At 47.4% G+C, this 19,264-nt stretch overlaps 1 long non-coding RNA gene across 2 annotated transcripts in view; it reads right to left on the bottom strand.

Annotated features, from left to right (window-relative positions):
• Positions 1-17,247, bottom strand: part of LOC114842096 (uncharacterized) — a 34,460-nt gene extending 17,213 nt beyond the window's left edge. Inside the window, exons 1-3 of one of the 2 annotated variants that reach the window (XR_003783253.3) lie at positions 16,854-17,247; positions 16,625-16,767; positions 15,536-15,669 (exon numbers count right to left, since the gene is read on the bottom strand). This is a non-coding gene — a long non-coding RNA (uncharacterized LOC114842096). The remainder of the gene's footprint in view (positions 1-15,535; positions 15,670-16,624; positions 16,768-16,853) is intronic. The other variant, XR_008692590.1, reaches the window with a different exon arrangement.
• Between the last annotated feature and the right edge of the window lie 2,017 nt (positions 17,248-19,264).

Here is a 19,264-nt window from a genome sequence, read left to right as displayed (position 1 = left end):
TAATGGTCCGACATTAGAAAATCCTGTCCCCGTTCATCGAAATGTCACTTTGTCTGTTGCTTCGCCGTCCGTTCGTGCTACTGTACGTGAAGTGACGCGGGGGTCGATCTGCAGCGCCGTCGATTATTCGGCCGGGATGTTGCGAGGTTGATTGAGCGAGCTGCTGATGTGGGAACGGTTTGCATTGATAGGAGGTGCTCAGAGATTAATGGACGGCTCTCGGAAGAGGACACACGTCCCCGGGGGAACATGCCTCAGCCATAAAGCCTCCCTGGAGAAGGTCTGAAGACAGATTATGGAGTGTCACTTTCCTCTCAAAGTTACGTGACAAAAGGTCATGTGTGTGTGTGTGTGTGGGGGGGGGGGCACACAAATCAGTTTGATTAAAGCCCAAACTAGTTCCAGCCACGTGTCAAACGTGAAGCGATTGAAGACGAGGACCAAAATAGATGGAGACCAAACACTGATAATGGTTGAGCCGAGCTCCGAGAGCAAACTTTCTGGCGTATTGTATCGGAGGACAGTGATTTATTGGCTGTGCTGCAGGGCTCGGATGCGTGCGCGTGCGCAGGGGCCAGTCAAAGCCAATGGGAGGAGGTGACAGAATAGGGACGCCGTGCATCCTTGCCTGTCACCGCGTCAACTCGGGCGGAGAGAAGAGAAGCGCACGTGGCCGTGACCGGCTCCGCGGCAGAGGGAGAGCTCCCGGCTCGCCGGCCTCGTGAACGCGCGTGGGGAGCGGAGCTGCCTCCGCGCGCTCGCACAACAAACTTCAGCGCGGGTGACCTACAGCGCTCCTCTTGGAGACAAATGGCCCGCGTGCCGGACGTCGGGGAGGGCGGACAGTTTGGGAGCGCGTCGTCCTCCACAGGTGGAGGAGATGAGCCATCTGCTGCTGCTGCGCGGCCGACCGGCGCACGCGCCGCTGCTCGGGTTTCTGCAGGTCTAAATTAAAAGCAATGAAAGGAGCGCGTCTCGGCAGGTGTGTTTCAGTCATCGGGGATTAGCAGTGCGGCTGGATAATAAGGCTCTGCTGTATTGACTCGTCTGCCTAATAAGTCTCCCATCTTTATGAAAGTCCGATAGATTGCTGAAGTACACCCTCGATCAATACGCACGCGCTCCACAAGCATTCCGAGAGAGATGTTTACTCGGTTTTATGCATGTATCCCCTGCAAATATAAACAGTCTGAGGCTGTGCACACACTGTGTTCTGTTCATGGGTGGAATGCACACACGTTCAGAACGAGTGACCCACGCAGGCTGGAGCAGGAGCACATGTTGTTTCATTGGCTGTGTGAGCATATTAACTGTACGACCGATGAGTCGACGTGGCCTCCTCGCGCTGTCGGGTGTGTGTGTGTGTGTGTGTGTGTGTTCCCCCCTGCGTGCCTGTTCCAGTCTCTCCAGTTCGCTCCGCCCGCTATTCCAGATGGAGCCGCTTCCCCATCAGGACGTTAATGAGGCGGCGCTGTTCATTCTGCGACTCTTTGAACGGAGGGCCAACCATTTAACCCCGCCCGGCGACACCCCCCCACCACCACCACCAACCCCCCTCCTCCCCGGACCCCCGTGTATTTTTAGGCTTCAGCTCATTTCATGCTGAATAAACACCTTAGTACGTCTGCTTCTCCTCAGGGGCCACGCCGCGTGTCATCCTGGTGGATTGAAGAGAATATGTATTTAAATACGAGGCCCTCCGCTTCATGGTCGCGTGCAACATCACCCCTTTAAAGCGTCATCTCGGATTACTATAAACTAAGATCACGGTCAAGTTGATTGGCAGCCGTGCCGCAGTTCATCCAGCATTAGGTGTGAAATTAACTGGCCTCTACCTCAGAGCCACATTTGCAACAGCTTTGGTTTTTTAATTGACGTAAAACCCTGCTTTGTTTCCACTGTCAAGATTGCGTCACTTGGAATCCGCATTAAAACGACGCATTGTTGGTCCCTCATTAGATCACAGGCTCGCGGCTGTGTTCGAGCAGAAGCTTCGTCCTCTCTTTCGGATGAAGACTCCGTCAAAGTTTGACCTGCAAACTTGACAAAGAGCGTGATGACGACATCATACGACGACTGAGTCCCTTCCTCCTTCTGTCTTGAAGCGCATGTTGAATCAAACCAGTGCGATCATTAATGGTTGATTCGGCCTGTTCAGCTTTAAGCGCACTTAAGTTGTTAGATTTATTACACGCTCACAAGTAACAACGTATTCTAGTTAGAGTCAAAACAATAGACGTCTTCCTTAATCAACGACAGTAACATTTTCTCTGTGATGCTGGAGCTGAACAGCGGAGTTGACGCGCTGCTTTTCCCCTCTTTCATCAGCTCTCATTGAGTCAATCTGGATGATTGCTCCTGTTTAATGGACGTGAAAGAGGAGATGAACGTCATCGCGGGTGAATCCCTCTAACTCTCAGTCTGGCACAAAACGAGTCCCTGTCCCAAATTGTCGGACTCCATTTGCCTCGGACGCGGGCGCTCGGCAGCTGTTGCTCCGCGCGCTGCCCACGCGCCGCTCTTCGCGCTAATGCCTCCTGATGTGTGAAAAGGCACCGCTACCTGCCGCATTCACGGGGAACCATTGTGTTGTCCGTCCTCTGTGGAGGAGCGGGTCCAACGCGTGTTGACGGGGCGGCGATCAGAGACGCAGACAGACCGCCATCAGGCTCCTACTCACATTTTGCTCATTTTCCGTCTGTTTCATTACTCATCGCGCTCCGCCGCTGCTGCCTGCGTTTAGCGCTGATGCTACAGTGCATTATTGCATTCGATGGCGAGTCCTAGCGTTAGCTTTGAACGATTGCAAAAGCCCTCGCTTGGTTCCAGGGCAGAGAGAGAAAGACTTCTAATACTGTTCATGACCCATTTCTCTCTCTCTCACAGACAGAAGCCATGACACACACACACACACACACACACACACACACACACACACACACACACACACACACACACACACACACACACACACACAAAGTATGAGTGAGGTAATTATTTAGAGCCGTTCTGAATCGAGCGCTTCTGGAATGCGTTGGTTCTGTGTGATGCTATGGAGCAGGAAAAGCTCATCTCCCTGCACCTTCTCAGGGAGAAACAACCAAACATCTCCCTGCGATGACAGGGCATTTTTATACGAGGCCTAATGTGCCTTTTTTTCCCATTATGAGCATCAACAATGCTCCGAAACATTACGGGCCCTTGACTCCCCTGGTTGTGCGGGGCGACGCGGTGACAGCTGGAGGTAATTCACTTTGCTTCATTTTGCTGGCAGTTAACAGCTCATGGGATGATAACGGCGGCGCGAGGGCTTTAATCATATTCCTCTGCCTTCCACAGAGATATTGCTTTTTTCCCCCCCCTCGCAGTTTATTGTGTGGGTTGGGGAGGGGGCCAAGCGTGTGTGAGAGGGACGTAAAGAGGGAGGGTCGGGCGCGCGCGCGCGTGTGTGTGTATGAGGCTGCGAGGTGTCACGGGAGGCTGAGGGACATGTATCATCGATCCGCCGCTCCAGGTTTCCTGTACACGAGGTGGCATTAAAATGATCCATGGCCTCTTTGCCGGGCTAATACCAATGATATTGAGATATCCAACCTCCGTTTTCCGTTCCTGGCAGCATCTCTAACACACACACCGGCTCCTCGGCTCCTCTCTCCTCCTCCAGCGCGGAGACAAAGGCTGCGCGTCTATGGGACCCGTCGCCGCTGCCTCTGCGGCGCATGAGTAACTGTCGCACGGCAGCGGAGGCGCGTGTAACGCACACCATCTGCCCCCCCTCTCCCCCTCGCCTCCAGAGGGGACGCCAGCAGCGTCTTCCACCGCCTAGAAACAACACGGGAGCGCGATCCGCCGCGTGAACGCGCCCGACTCAGCTGGACGCAGCGCGCGGCGGCGGCGGCATCTGAATGCACCGCCCGCGTTTGTTCCGCCATATGTAGAATCGCTGCTGGCGGCGAATCAAATGAGTCATTATGAATCTGTCCACGGGCAGGACGTGGGCCGGAGGCGAGCTGCCCACGTGCAGCAGGTCCGCGCGCACGGAGCCCAGGTTGCGGCGATTTACTGGCGATTTGGCAGGAGCGCCTGCGTGTTTTTGTGTTTACGCTCCCCGCTCTGTTACCTTTCCACTCCATCACGTGGAGATGTCTGGAGGGAAGCTCATCGCTCCCCCGGGATCCGATTTATTCCTCTCATATCACTTCTTCGTCACTTCCACGAACCCTAATCGATTTTTCGAGCCTAAGCGCGCTCCATTACTAAGAATTACTCACGCACCAGCGAGTGAGAAAGGATATTAATCAATGCAACCTTTGTCGCTAACAATCCTGTTATTCTATTGGAAGACACAACCCAGAGCCGGGTTTGTGTTTGATGCCGCTTATTAACAGGCCTCATGCGCCGATAAGGTCAATACCCGCAGCCCGTGGACGGTGAAAACCTGTTTATAACGACATCCTGCAGAAGGAAAGGAGCCGCGTTGGAAAATCTCATCTTCACTTTGCTCTTTAATCGGATGTACATTTGATATGAGGAGGAAGAAAATACAATAAGTCAACCCTTTGTTTTTAATATCAGCTTAGAGGTTCATCCAGATATTAACTTTCTGCACCTCTCTGTGTTGTGTAGTTACCAATGTGCTGCTTCTTTTTTGTTTACTTCATTTTTCACCCAACTCATCCAGTGGAAGTGGACGGCGCTGGTTTTCTTGCTGCTGTTTTTCTCTTAAAGATTTTTTTATATATATGTATATATATCTGTCTCCTGACATAATGGAAAGTTGAACCAGAACCAGAAACCCTGAGCAAAGTTCAGTGTTTGTATAGTTGGGTTTTATTGTTTGTGTATTTAGCATGGAGCTGAGCTTCACACTCTGAGCCTTTGAGCCGCTTCTCCACTTTTATCCTGGCCCGAGCTGTAAAACATTCAGCACGCGGCGCCGTTGGCTAATTCCTCGGGGAAATAAGCGGCTCCTTAGCAGTAAAATGTTTCATTCCATTCAGCCGCCGCCTTCAAACCTCGTCTGTCTGCTGTTTAAAGCTGGGCGAGTGCTGGACAGGTGGAGTCTGTGGATGTGCACAGCTGCTTCCAACGGAGTCTGACCACAGACACGAGCCATTATTTAATGTGCGTCTTGCGTCATTATTTGACCTTTTTAACCTCACACACAGCCGTTTAACCCCAATTGACTCGAGTGTTTACCATTGATTGTATGTGGTCCTTTCAGTGGCATTTCTTTAAGGTTGTAGCACACAAATGAACCGTTATTCATCGTTTCTTCATATTTCCTGACAACGACCATTTTGAAGTTTATGACCCTTTAAAATGTTTTTTCTGCCGTTGGGTTTTTTCCTCTTATAAAATACATGATGTTTAATGACCTGAGAGCAGTGTCAGACAGTAATGGGCAGTGAGGGCAGGTTCACAGCGTGCCCACGAAATTACAATGAGGCGGACGGAGAAGTGTTAGTGTTAATTTCTCCTGCCTTGACGTTTTGAAATATGATTTAATTCATATTTCCTATGATTTTGCGTTGTGATGTTCCTGAATCAATCTCTTTGGGCCACTTGCATAAATTACAGCAACATTGCACTAGTCTGAGTCTATGACCTCATTGTCATTAGGAGTTTCAATGAACGCAAGATGCAGCAGTTTGTATCATGTGATTACATGAAGGTGCAACATTAGTTGTTGGAAAACGTTTTTCACATTTCTTGCAATAATAATAATAAGAGAACAGAGTGTCACATTTTTCTTTTGTTTACGCATGTCACAGTTTTTAATCATATTTAATGTCAGTATGGTGTCAAACGAAGAGACAGAACAGTGTCTCAAAGTGCTGCAAACCAACATTACGTTACACTTTATGAGAAAATGTATGTTAACAATTAGTGGCACCAACAGTTTGCTCGGGCTCCATTGAGCGGTTGCTCAGCCTCACATGTTGCAGTCTTTACATTCTGTGTCTTATGCTGCATTCGCATTTTATTGGTTAAAGAGTCCTCATCCATTCATCCAGTCGTGCGCATCTATTCCGTCCTTGAGTCATATTTTTATAAAAATGACAGCGAAGTAGGAAGCCTGTACTGCACATCTTTGCAGCCATGTTCTTTATTAGAGCAGATTAACCGTCCTCAGTGAGGTTAGTGCTGAAGTCTCTCCTCTGTTATTAGTGTATAAATAATCTTCACCTCTTTAAAGCCCTAATAAATCTGATCTCAGTAGACGTCTGTTTAGTTGAAATCAGGTGAGTGACCGTCATCTGATCTTAACTCTGAGAAGGCCTCTCAGGCAATCAGCGTCTATTATGGCTTTAATTCAATGGCACTATGAGAAACGTGGAATAATTACCTCCCTGGCTCTCAGTCTGAGAGGCATTAAACTGTCCGCAGCTATTTGTTAGTCCTCCTCCGGGTCTCTCCATGACAGCTCAAATTAAGGCGAGAACAAGGCAAGTGATGGTATTTTTAATAACAAGTGTATCTGTGTACTGGACGGTCAGTACACTGTGCAGCAAACACAATGAGATTTGAGTTTAGTCCTGATCAAGTTGCTGTTCCGAGTTATTAAAATCCCTGAGCGGGTTCCACTATGGAGAAAGTGGGTGACTGTGCCCTATCAGACAGTGTAGTCATACTGTACAAGTAGATACTAGTCTCAATTAGCAGGAAAATCACTGTCAGCTCAGCATCAAATGTCTAATTTGCAGAGGATGACAAACAGCGAGGAGTCCAAAGTTGAGACTCTGGGTCAGTTCTGTCTTTGGGCCGAATCCTGCTGCCAATTGCAGTTTGAGCAGATGGTCGGCCATCACACAGAAGGAGTGTTTCCCCGAGGAAATGACCCAATATTTGGCAACAGTATCAGAGACGTCGGTTCGCACGGGGCCTCGCGTTTCCTCAGCTCCTTTTCAGCGCGTGTTCGGGAAAAGCGTGGACAGGAGTCAGACCGGCGCGGGCACAAGAAGCGCCTGTGATGACACATTCACACAGGACATGCTCTGGTGGCGGTTTCATCACCCCCGCCGTCACCTGCTCAGCGAGTCCGGTCTGAGCCGGGCCGGATCGACCCGAGGCTGCTGGGGGAACGGTGATTCATTTCAGCTAACAGATGGCATGTAATGATGCAATTAGCAAACATTAACTTAAGGCTGCACACTGAATAAAAATAAGTACGTCTCTGGGTCTCATTAGTTTCCATTAGCGTTCTGTTTGGATGTCTCTTTAAAACGTTGATCTGTTCATCAAGAAATAATTTCACGACTAAGAAAATCTGATTAATTCTTCTGCTCCTTCAGTCTTCTAAAATCTTCAGGACCATCAAAGTTAATTATTTGACTTAGCATCTAGCCTTTACCTCCATTTCCCAGAATGCCTTATTTCAACAAGCATGTCAGGAAGTTATAGGAAAACAAACCACACTACTGTTTTCTCTGTTAGTGACCAGGTCTTAGTTTGTTTAAACTGTGTGGCACTTTGGTGAAAAAGCCAAGCCTGCTCAGCAAACTCTCCTTAAAGGTAATAAGGAGATTCCTCAAGGGTAATGGCTGAAATTAGCTCGTTCTTGTGATAAAGGAAGCGGCTCAGGTTATTAGATCTCTCTCCACTTTCTGCCTAATGTAGTGTGGAAAAGGCTCACGCAGGAGCAGAGTGTTCAGATATTAGCACAGTGGCTTCAGCTCCTGCGTCTCCTGCTCACACTGCTGTGTGTACGAAACGCAGCATACTGTGCTTTTCATCTGTATGTTCTAGTTGATGAGAAATTAAATTTAATAAATGAGGAAAATGCTCTAAGACTTTACTGGTTGAGATAGTATTCAAGAAAATTTACTGAGCTCATTAGAGACAAACTCAAGGTTAACCTGCAGAAAACGAGTCTCAGGCAGAGATTATTAATACCAATTAAACACACGTCTCTTAGGGCATGAAATATTGTTTTTTACAATGTACTAAGTTCCATTTCCTCAGCGCATCAAGTGAAAGTCAGTGTAATTATTGTTGAGGTTTTCTACGTCTGATGTTCAAGGCGTGGAACCATAAACTGCATCAGAATTAAAGATGCATAATGCTTTCAGCCTTTGCCCTGAGGTCTCAGGCCACACACACACACACACACACACACACACACACACACACACACACACACACACACACACACACACACACACACACACACACACACACACACACACACACACACACCACACACACACACACCATCAGTCTTCTTAGGCATTCTGCTGCAGTCTTGATTCAGGCAGAGCTTCGCTGGACCTTGACCGTCCATCTATGATGCACAAGTCATTAAATCTTCACAATATGAATAATTCACTTATATAAATCTGCAGGTTCTGAATCAGCTTGTGTGTGTCACACATAACTTATATTATTTACATTATCCAAATCTTTAAGCATGGACCAGTGTCCAAACAGAAGCATAAAATTGTCTGACGATGCTGTTTATTTGTAAAACATTTGTAGAACATAAGGGAAAAGTACAAAAGTCTCAGCTGCAGAATAAATGTGTGTCGAACCGTGAAGTTTGATATTAAACGTTTCTTTTGCTAACAACACCTCCTCTGCAGGTCTTCTATAAGTAGACCAGTGGAATCCTGAACGTGCCTTCTGGTCCTTTGGAAGATCAGCAGTGATGCTGATGTGTGCATGGGTCCAGGAGCATTGGCTGCAGAGTCAGTGGGTGGTGATGGCGACGATTACAGCGAACACGGGATCTGAAACAAAGCTGCTCAAACAAAGCTTCCTGCAGCGACACCTTGTTGTGTACCTGTAGTCACCCCCCCCTCCAACCCCTCCACACGCCAGAGATGAAACTCAGCTGCAGACAAGTGTGAACCCGTGCGTTGTATTCGTCTGCCAGAATAAAGGCGAATGAATCAAAGCGCATTGTTGTGACAACGCTCACTCTCTGATCTACTGGCTTGTCACTAGCAACACACAACCTAACAATGGCGAGAGATTTTAATCTGACTGACATCAAGTTAACGTGTCTGCGGGACATATTTACCATTAGAGGAGGTTGTCTTTGCTCTTACATCTCAGTCCCAGTCATCACTAAGGAGAGTATTTGTTGAGCTTTAAGGGTTTGATACGTGTCCTGGGCTCTGAGACATATTTGCTAAACAGACATTGGAACTGCAGCGTGATGTAGCTTAGCTTAGCCTTTCACCTCATGACATTCAGTTCACACTCGGATGAAGTACATGCGCGATGGTGACTGCATGCTGAATGACAAAGCTTTCCAGTGTCATTGTACAGTAGCTGCCACCCCCCCCCCCCCCCCCCCCCCCCCCCCCCTCCTTCCCCCACGACGACATGATGTGTCCTTGTCTATTCCGGCTTCCTTGGAAAGGTAATACATATGTACATGCTTTTAGAGAGTACACTGTCATTTAGACCTTCCTAGACATGAATAATTCAAGGTTTCACTCTGCCAAAAATATAAATAAAAAAAAAGAAAATCCTGTACTCAGCATAGCAAAAAAGGCATTAGTATATAATATCAACATATCAACTTCTTGAAATACAGTGGAACTTTACATTTAGCTACTCACTGGATAAGAACTGTCTTAGAGTTTTATTCTTTAGAGTTTTAGCCAACTAATACATACTGTACATCAGCCTGTACTGTACCATGCTTATACAGTAGCACTGTGTAGTCCTGGTTAACTCTCAGGGATGGGATGGGGCCACTGATGTACTATATGTGGTCAGCATGAGAGCTACCTGCCCGCTGAATAAAATATGAGCCAGGTCTCTGTGGGATTCAGCTAGAGCATGAGCCAAGGCTTTGGTTTCCTTTGATATGACACAATTATGCAAGTCACAACTGGTTATCCTACATATTTTAGTTTTAGCTTCAGGTCTCTTGTTGCTCATAAAGTAAAATATCCTTTAATGATGACATAAAGCATCATTAAATAGGAACAATTTGGAAAACCATGTGGAAATAGTGGAGCGGAAACCCATAGACTCCTTAGCTCCAGCGCAGATCTGGCCAGTAGAAGTGTTTATCCCAGCATGATTTATGTTAATACTGGGCTAAATGGGGTGTGAATCCTACATTTCTTCCCTGAGCGCCGGCTCAGTGGAAGATCTTGCTGGCGAGACGGCTTAAGCTTGCAGATGGGCCAGGCTGGTCAGGCTTCCAGTGGGAATCCTTCTTCTAATTGATATCTACCTGGTCACGCGTCAGTGCATCCGTAATCTCACGGATGAAACGAATGTGTGGCAATTCATGAGGCGTAAAAGCACCAGGAATGTATGTCTTTGTGATGAATGGCTGGTTGAGATGAAACTGACCGTTGATCTTAGTCTAAACTGAAATTATTATCAGCTCCTACGTCTTTGTTAATGTCTTCTTTTTGAACCACAGTTCCCTGCTTCTAGTTTAATATTACTTTCCAAGCACATGACATTTAAATACTTTGATTGCACATTACAAATGCAGTGTAAATAAAAGTGAATAATTGTTCACAGCCACAACAGAAGTTTCACTGAAATGGTTCTGTCAAGCCCAGCGGATGTTCTCTGCCCAGCCCCAAAGAGTTAACTGATTAACATGTACTCCAGCCTTAAGTAGACTCCAGATGTGAAGGGTTAACAGCTGCCTGTGCTGCCCCCTGCTGGCAATAATACTCAGCTTGTGCTGCTTTAAGTCTGTTGATACATCTGTAGTTCAGATGAGGGAAATCTGGTAAAATGGTGTTAAATAACTCTCATTTGTCCTAATATTAAAAAATAATATAACTTGTAATATAAGTAATATTATTTATGTATTTCTTAACTAGGCTTTGCAAAAACACCTCAGCATCAGGAGACGTGTGTGTCAGTCAAACTCATTGTGTAGGACAACATCCACAGCTCAGCACATCATTTATTAAGCACACACGTGAAAAACACGCTGCAACTGTGACCTTGGTTTCTCCTGTCTCCCGAACCCAGATGAAATGGGGGCAGGATGGGGCCGTGGAGCCGCGTGCACCTCTGAGGGGCTGCGGGAGACCGTTTAGCCCAGTTCGCCTGGCAGCGCCACAAATTATTCACGGAGCGAGTGTGAAGCGGGATTCGCACCTGGGGGTCACCGAGAGTTCACAGCCTGGGTGTTCTGTGTAGGCGTGTGTTCAACCGGCCACCGCTAGCCTGTTTAGCTGGGGCTTCAATGTGTCTGTACACGTGTTACAGGTCTACATTGTTAAAACTTGGGTTTGGGGCCTGGTTTGTTTCAGGGCGCATTTATAACAGGACACAGATCCAAATCCAACGGCACCATCTGTCACTAGCGACTATCAGATGTTGAATGAGCCAGGATTGCAATAATAATGGAGGTTCTGGGTTTGAATCCCAGGTTGGGCCTGGTGTGTCCTCCTCCCAGGGTACAATGGCGTCCTTCCATAATCTAAAGGCATGCCCTTATCTTAAATTTGGTCCTTTCTGTCTCAATGCATCGGCTTTGAGATCTGTCCAGGGTGTTTCCTGCCAATATGGCGTACGACTGGCAACCACAGTCTGGAAGTCAAATGGACCCACAGTCAAAGTTGCCAACAGAAACTCTGCTAGGGCTGGCAGACTGGGAAGAATGGTTGCACTGAGCCAAGAAAGACACACAGTAGACTTTACATGGCTGGACCCAAGTCTGGAGGACGGATGAGTCCAATGTTGGAGACAGAAGCCTGGGCAATGCATGGGGGAGAACTAAGTGGTTGTAGTGGAGATACAGCGATGATGGCAACGATTCCCGGCAACGAATGATCGGGAATAACCTTCAGTTTGCACCAGAACAATAGTACAAGTATTCGTACTGTATAAGTATTTGGACTGTAAGTAGCCAGATGTGTGTCCTGTAATGCTGGTGTGGCAGAGGCTTGAACAGCATGTGCTGTGGAAGGACTGGGAGAGAACCACACTGGAATATCTGTAAAAACCAGTAATCAGTAAAATGATACAGATCCGCCAGCCGCTGCTTGACTGTATCCTCCATCGCTCTGCGCATTGATCAGACCCGGCATCAGGAGTGGAGCCTACAAACAGATTTGGCTTCAGGCTGAAGCCAAATTGATTTTTGATCCAGGCACAAAAACAGCAGATGGACTCAACGAGGAACTTGATCTTGTTTATTCTTTGGATGTTTCTCGCAACTTTTTCTCTCTTGAAATTGATCGGAGCAAAGGTTGTGTGCGCAGCGTGCCATTAAATCATTTTCCTAACAGGCTGAAATGTGTGGAACACACCCGTGTTCTTGTGTGTGTGCGGCTGCATTAGACACTTTGATAACAGTGTGGTAATATTATTTGAAAGGAAGCTATTAATGAAACAACAGCGGCAGCAATATTGTTTTTCTCGCTTGTTTTCTTTTCTCGTCTTTCTGTATTTTGACACATTTCAGACGTGACGTCCACATTTACTCTCTCTGCAGTTTGCACAATGAATGAAACCCAACTGCTATTAATAAATGAAGGCTTAAAAGCAGCCACTGATTATTTTGTGTAGCTTTATTACTGCTGTTATTCATAGAATATCCTTGCAGTTCATACATCTTGCTGATTCTGGAACTACTGCATTGAAATATAAATCCACGGATAAGGACGCGGCTAAACGCTGGCGTGGCGAAGTTTTTCGAATACTAATTTTAGTAACGAGCGCAGGGTTGATGTAGTTGAGTCAGAAGCACTCGCAGTTATGCAACACGGTGGCACTTCAGCTTGTTTTGATTTGTTTTGGAGTCGAGGGAACAATCACGTTTTAATCAAGTGGATTATAATTTGGTGCGTGACATCTACATGACAATCAGTTTCTCAGCAGGCGCAGGGACACAAAACAGGTCCAGTCTCTATTTTAACAGAACTGGCAGGAAGCAGGACCAGAACCCAGACTCGCTTATGATGCAGAAGATGTGTATTCACTTCATCAAGTTGTTCCCAGATGCTGGCTTTAGCTTCTGCTGCTCATGACGCTTACATAATATTTACCATATGCTGCACAAGCCACATAATGCAGTCAAAGATTAGTTTACACACATCCACATTAACCTTTAAACAACACTGTAATGGTTTCGCACAACGTGATGTTGCCGTGTAAACTTAACCAGACAGTGCACCAGGTTCAAAGGCTCGTTTCAATGTTTGCAGCTATTCTCATGAGACGCTGTTGTTGGACTGGAAAATAATGTGTTATGTGTATTGTAGAGCGCTTCCCATTACATTTACAGTAATACACAGTTGAACTGTACTCTGTATTAAACACTAAAGTATAATAGTCAGTAAGGGGCCTGGTGTGTTTAATGTCTGGCAGAAGTAGCTGTTCAGCTTTGTGAAATAGATTTTATTACTTATAGACGTTCAAGCTGATTTTCCAGCACGTGTCAAGGAAAGCTCCATCGCCTCTAGATGTTATTCAATCAGCGCCTCTCAGACTCAGGACCGATCAGACCTGCGCTCCGTAATCGAGTTAGAGACATTTCTATGCAAACTAATTTGCTGGATAGTTGAGAAGATGGAACAGGCGCCAAATAAACTAGTGTGGGAATGGAGAAGTAGCTCCTCAAGGCTGTTGATTTTCTGCAAAGACTGCAAAGTTTGGGAGGGTTGTTTACCCAGAGAGGGTCAACTCTGACTTTAATTATAGAGAAAAGGCAAAACCTGCTTAGGTTTTAGTTTAGTTCAGTTTGTGGTCATCTGGATACATGATTTAGTGGGTCTTAGCTGGTGAGCCTCCATTCAAATCCATTGCAGGGGATGTTTTCCAACCATCAGACTCCCTGGAACAGCTGTGTTGAGTGCATTAGAAGCTGGAGGATGCAGGTTCGTGTCCCCCGTTGCAGCCTCACCAGAAGCACGCCTTTAGAATATGTTCCTGCCTAATGCCGACGTTTTGTTAATGCAGCAGAACTGTAACGTTCACGGCAAAGAGGGATGGAGGGTCGATAAAGGAATGGATTTGTCAGCAGGACGGTTGTGAGGATTAACCACACGAATCCCGCAGTTCAACATCCCTCTGCTCACGCGCGGTTATTTTGATCTCCATCACTAGAACCTGGAGACAGCTCCCTGCGCGTGCAGACGAGAGCTATGACTCCCTTTGGGCTCAGCCGCCATCAATGTGTCTGAAATGTGCCACGCTGCATAAAAAAATGAGAAAAAAAAAAAAAAAGTCGAGGAAAAAGGAACAAAACAAAAACCAAATCTTACACGGAGTAAAAAAGCTATCGCACTCAGTACTTCTCCTTTGCCGGAGGATACAAATAACTTCAAAGATCTGTCAGAGAAGAGGCAAAGCTAAGTTTCTGCTGCGAGTCGCACTCCTTCCTTCTCTCCACTTCGTTTCCCGGGATGAGGGACAACACTAACGCGTTTGGCGATTCCACCGCGCGACAATAGATGTGATCAAAGTTATTGTGTTTACCTGAGGCACCGTTTGCCGCCAATAGAAAACCACTCTTTTTCTGCCTTTTTCTGCCTTCGAGCAGCAAGAACAATTATATATATCTATATTTATACAACACAAATCCATCCATGGCCTTTGTTCTGACTGGGTGGCTTCGCATTATGTCCTGTCCATTGTATTATTTAAATTATAGGCCCAGTGCAATGAGTGATAAATGTACGAGACGACCATAGTTTCCCATAATGACAGCTTCACTGAATCCACTGTGAGCCGTCAACACGTTGTTTGTTGAGGCTTAAAAGCAGATAAATATGCAAACACAGCACATTTGGGGAAAAGGTCTTTACACACTATTAAATATTTAGATTCGCTGAGTAAAATAGTTCTAGACTGTGTAAACAATCACACACACACACACACACACACACACACGGATGCGTTACCTTTTACAGGCTCAACAAATCGTGTTTCTAAGTCTTCTCCACAGACGTGACACCTCCTGCCTGCTGTCGCTCTCATTTTCATAAGTTGACATGCTCATTATTATTACAACGAGGTGGCGTGGGTCTGTGACAGACTCAAACTTCAAACCGGCTGCAAATCAAACGCCAGTATCACAACGTGACAATGTACAGTATTAGCTCCCTTTAATGATGAGCTCACCTTTATAATTCACACGCTGTCTGCTGCCTTTACTTCACACCATAAGCATTTAACTCTCCAGGACTGGCAGATTTATTTTTGATTTGTTTTAGAGAATTCAGGTTTTTGATTTCATGTCATACTTTAGTGACAGACCTGAGCGATGGGGCCTGTTCCACGCCAACAGCGGCGACTCAGGGCTGAAGTATTTTAGCCCGTACAGCAAATGAAGACTATAACATGAAGTCATTGCCAATTAGCTTGTATGAAGCACAGCGGCTTGAAAAGCAAAGAGGCTACGGCGCTAATGAGCGCTGATCACCTGTTTAGAGGCTCTGCGATGGCCGCTCTCGCCGCCCGGATCAGGCTTTAATCCTTTTTCCGCTTTATCAGTATCACGCAGGAACAAAGTACTGCAACGCAAATAGCAGTACGACTCCCCACACCCAGACGTGTTTTTACACACGCTTCTCCCCTCCTGCCTTGATTGACCTACTTTTCAAGATGCTAATAAGTCAGCGAGGAGACGTTTGGTGTAGCCTTGTCGGATCTGCTCACCGTGGGCCCTCATCACACTCCTGTCAGCCTCTTCTCTGCTGATGCCGTCCTTCTTTTTTCACTGAGGGGAGACTGTGGAAATAAAAAGGAAATATGTTGAATGTACTTTTTGGCAGCGCTACGGTACCTCCATTGTGCAAAGCGTTAATCGACTCAATCTGAATAGCAGGGGTTGGTCGATTTTAATCAAGGTTAGATTGAAATTTGCAGAGATTTCACAATAAAGCAAAGCAACTAAGTCACTTCCCAATAGCAGGTCTAAAAATACCCCTCTTAACACACGCTGGGGCTCGTGTGGAGAGGCTCTGTGGGCGAGTGGGAAGGAGCTAGTTCAATTCAGAGATCGCTGGTCATCTGATTGCACAGCCAGTCATTGGGGGGGGGGGGTCGGCTCGTTCACCAGCACCCGGCACCAGGACCCAACTGGGCCAAGCTTCACACTACCCTAAACTGATACACTCCCACACAGCAGAAGCCCCGACTCCGCACGTCGAGCGCCTTGTACGGTTAAATATTAATGCAGTTAAATCGGAACTGATGCATGAATGTGTGCATTTTCAGCCCTAATGAAATCCCCGGTGGGCTTGTTTGCGAGGCGAGGAGACGTTCGGGCAGGAGAGCGGGCGGCTCACACGGCGGCAGGCGGTGCCACTTTAACGTGTGAACAAACGCGCTCACATCACCTGCTCCCAGTGAAGTGGAGCCTCAGCGCTGGAGACGGGGCAGCAACGCTCAAGTTTTGGACTTACAGTACAAAACATCCACTGAGCAGGAACCCGCATTTGTTTTACATGTTCCTTCTGATGCTTGTCATCAGAAATGAGACAGGATAAGAAAATGCTCACCTTTCCTGCGGTACATGAATTATCTTAGCTTAGCATAGTAAGCTAACGTCCCCTGGTTGTAGCGCTATTTAAATATCATTTCTCCACGCGAGCAGTCTGAGACTTCCCCTCTCAGCACAAAATTTAATCAAAGTACATGCATAAACACTTAAAACTGAATAGACTGGGAAGCCACGACTCACCCTCGCCTGCTCCCGCGTGTTTTGACTCTACTTCAGCTCCCACGGAGTCGGTGCGGCGCAGGCCTGCGTGACACTTGACCGTCCTCCTCGGTTTGAGAATCAAAGCATCCTGAGTCGTGTCAACGCGCCGCAGAAAAGGTCTGCTGATCCAGGAAAAAGAAGAAACATTTCATCAGAACGCAACACTTCGATGGGTCAGGCACCTCCGTCACCATGGCGATTGAGTCACCTCAGACCCTGTGGTGGTACCCAGTGAGCATGTGGTTCCCCTCATTCTCGGCGAGTGGCAGCGAACAATCACGACCAATGGCCTGAAGTGCCGCGTCGCCTCGTACTTGCCCAGGAAATCACAGAAGTGATGCGGGAGCCTCTCCAGGAGCCACAATGGGGTCTATGCCCTGTAAAAAGCCCGGGCCGACGACGGAGGATGGGCTGGAAGTAAACCTCAGAGGTGATCCAGTATGTTTGGTTCCAACCTAAATGAACTGGACCCGGCCCTTAAAGCTGGAACCGTTCACCACTACAACAAAAACAGACCCATGACTGTTTGAGTGCAACAGTAACTTGGTTCTATTTAGTTCAGGGTTTTGCTTGGAAGCAGTACTTCTTTGTTGCCATGGTTATAATGACAACACACAACTGTCACTGTGGATTAAAGCATGCATGTTTTGTTCTGCCATCACTGCGTGTGTGTCACTCGCTCGCCCCTCACGCGATGATGTCATGGCACGGCCGCCTAACTGTAATAAATGACCGTGGCCGGTAACAACCTGCTGGCACAAACAATCTATGAGCTCATTCTTTTCCAGGACATTGCCTATGTTGCTATTAGCTCTGTGAAAGGTTGCGCCTCTTGGGTCATTATTTTGTCTTTCTCCTGCCTGAAACGCCCTGTAACGTGGTTCAGTCGTGTGGATGTCAGAGCAAAAGTATGATAATCATCAGATGCTTATGGAACAGAACAAAACTTTCAACTTGAATGAATGATCATTGATGGCGAACATCAAAGGAGTGATGGATGCAGCATGTATTGGGGGGATCTGGGATCAGCGTCAACTACGAGCCTGCTCGGATTTCAATAGCCTTGAAATAAACATGAAGCGTATGCCACAGTTGCAGCAGTTTGGCAAGACACTCGGTGCCAAAAGCAACAGGAACGTTTCATTGTTTTCCTCCCACATTAAAATATGCCGAGGCGTTTGAGGCAATAAAGATGATTTGACTCTTAAAAAAAATGATGGGATTTAGATTCCGGGGCAGAACTGAGCGACTGTTGTAAACAGCGTCTCCACGTGTTTGCATGAGCAGGGAGATTCCTCAGGCCAAAACCCAGTACAGCACAGCTTAGAGTCGACCTCAGCCAGGAAACATCGGTGTATTGACAGTTGGGGAGCAGTGGAAATGCTCCTGGTGCCCCAGTGCACCCTGGGTAGGATCACCCCAAGACAGCAAAGCGCTGCCTCCGCTATCAAGACATCAAATCCTCTCTTAGCGGCACTTGATGAAAACGGCATCAGTGCGCGCTGATGCAACTCGCCGGGGAATTATGAAACCACGCTCGGCTTCATCTACTCAATGAAAATTTCATTTGCCGCAGTCCTTTTCGGGCCTCGATGGGACGAGCGAGCGCAGCGGCACGTGCGGCGTCGCCGGGGCCGTTGATGACCGCGTAAACAGCGATTTGCTCTCATGGAGTTAACATGAAAGCCGTGACTACCAGCGATCGTCCAGTCAGCACGAAAAGTTAAATTGAAGCTGGGACTCGAGGCGGATGCGCTGTAGGCCGCTGCTGCGCTGAGATCAGGCGCCTGATAAATTATCAACTACATCTGCGCCCTATCGCCGCCTCTTGCATCCCAGCGCTCCTCAAAGCCGGGTCAGGAGCTCCCGGGATCCTAGAATCCCTCTTCCCAGCGTCTTCTTTTCACTGAGCACAGCACTCCATCTTCCTAAACTGAGCGGAATTTCCCTTTCCACGCCTCAAACTGCACCCCCGTTCCTTGAAAGTGGTCTTTTGCACTCAATTAAAGCCAAAGTTGTCTTTTTTTTTACTTCTATCCCCCCCGTCCCACTCAATGAAGCCTCTGCTTGCTCTGCCGCCCCGTCATCCGTCACACTGTCTTCAACAAACTCCATACATTTTTCAAGCAGTCACATATGATCTGCCGTCCTCGTTTCCTTCTAAGCTGTTGAAATATGAATGCGCCCTTCACTTGCCCTCCCTTTCCCTCGTTTTGGGCGTCCGGCTACAGCAGCTAGGACGCCGAGCCGGTCTCCTGGAGGAAGTGGTGGGAGCAGTCGAACACGCGTCCATTATGAATGGGGACTTTGCATCCGCTCGTGCTGTAGCTCCCAGGCACATCTGCCCCCTTCATTGTAACAGAGCTCTGTCTTTTTCCGACACGATGCCCCACCTGCGAGTCTGTTTTTAGACCTACGCTGGAAACTTAAGCAGGAGTCCTCGGAGGGGGAGGTTCTTATGGTAATCAGTTCAACTTTTTCAACCCTCTCTAAACGAGTGGCGCACAGCAATCAACGCGAACGTGTGGACGTCTCTCTCTCTGTCGCTGAGCGTTCTGTCATCTGACACTGGCGCTTCGGGGGTTAATTGCTCATAGTCTTGCTCACAGTTCAAGAGGT

This window comes from Betta splendens, chromosome 15 (assembly GCF_900634795.4).
Source record: "Betta splendens chromosome 15, fBetSpl5.4, whole genome shotgun sequence".
NCBI lineage: Eukaryota > Metazoa > Chordata > Actinopteri > Anabantiformes > Osphronemidae > Betta > Betta splendens.
Note: the sequence above shows the minus strand (reverse complement) of the source record. Positions and strands in the feature narration are given on the sequence as shown.